The sequence below is a fragment of the Bison bison genome, unplaced genomic scaffold, assembly GCF_000754665.1.
Source record: "Bison bison bison isolate TAMUID 2011002044 unplaced genomic scaffold, Bison_UMD1.0 scf7180017864362, whole genome shotgun sequence".
In the NCBI taxonomy this organism is placed as follows: domain Eukaryota; kingdom Metazoa; phylum Chordata; class Mammalia; order Artiodactyla; family Bovidae; genus Bison; species Bison bison.
Window position 1 is genome coordinate 5,781,693 of NW_011494934.1, and position 748 is coordinate 5,782,440.

A 748-nucleotide genomic window follows, 5' to 3' on the forward strand; every position below is an offset into this window, starting at 1 on the left:
CCTCATGCGAAGAGTTGACTCATTGGAAAAGACTCTGATGCTGGGAGGGATTGGGGGCAAGAGGAGAAGGGGATGACAGAGGATGAGATGGCTGGATGGCATCACTGACTCGATGGATGTGAGCCTCAGTGAACTCCAGGAGTTGGTGATGGACAGGGAGGCCTGGCGTGCTGTGATTCATGGGGTCACAAAGAGTCGGACACGACTGAGCGACTGATCTGATCTGATCTGATCTGATCTGAGAGATGGGTTTGGACACATAGCTGGAGGAGAGATTTCATCCAGGCCTGAGTTCAGTCAGAACAGAGGCAAGAGTGAGAGGAAAGCCGAGGGCAGAGTCGAGGAAGAGCCAGATTCTCCATATCTCTGAGCTGTAAAGTGCTCAGAAGGACTTGGGAAGACCCTCAGGGATGCCCTGAAGTTTCAGAGATGGATTTGGTGGGGAGATGCTATGACAGATGGACAGACTGCGAAGCTCAGATGGGTGACAGAAGGCAAAGGAAGTGTTTCAGAACGTCTGCCCTATCAACTTTCGATGGTAGTCGCTGTGCCTACCATGGTGACCACGGGTGACGGGGAATCAGGGTTCGATTCCGGAGAGGGAGCCTGAGAAACGGCTACCACATCCAAGGAAGGCAGCAGGCGCGCAAATTACCCACTCCCGACCCGGGGAGGTAGTGACGAAAAATAACAATACAGGACTCTTTCGAGGCCCTGTAATTGGAATGAGTCCACTTTAAATCCTTCC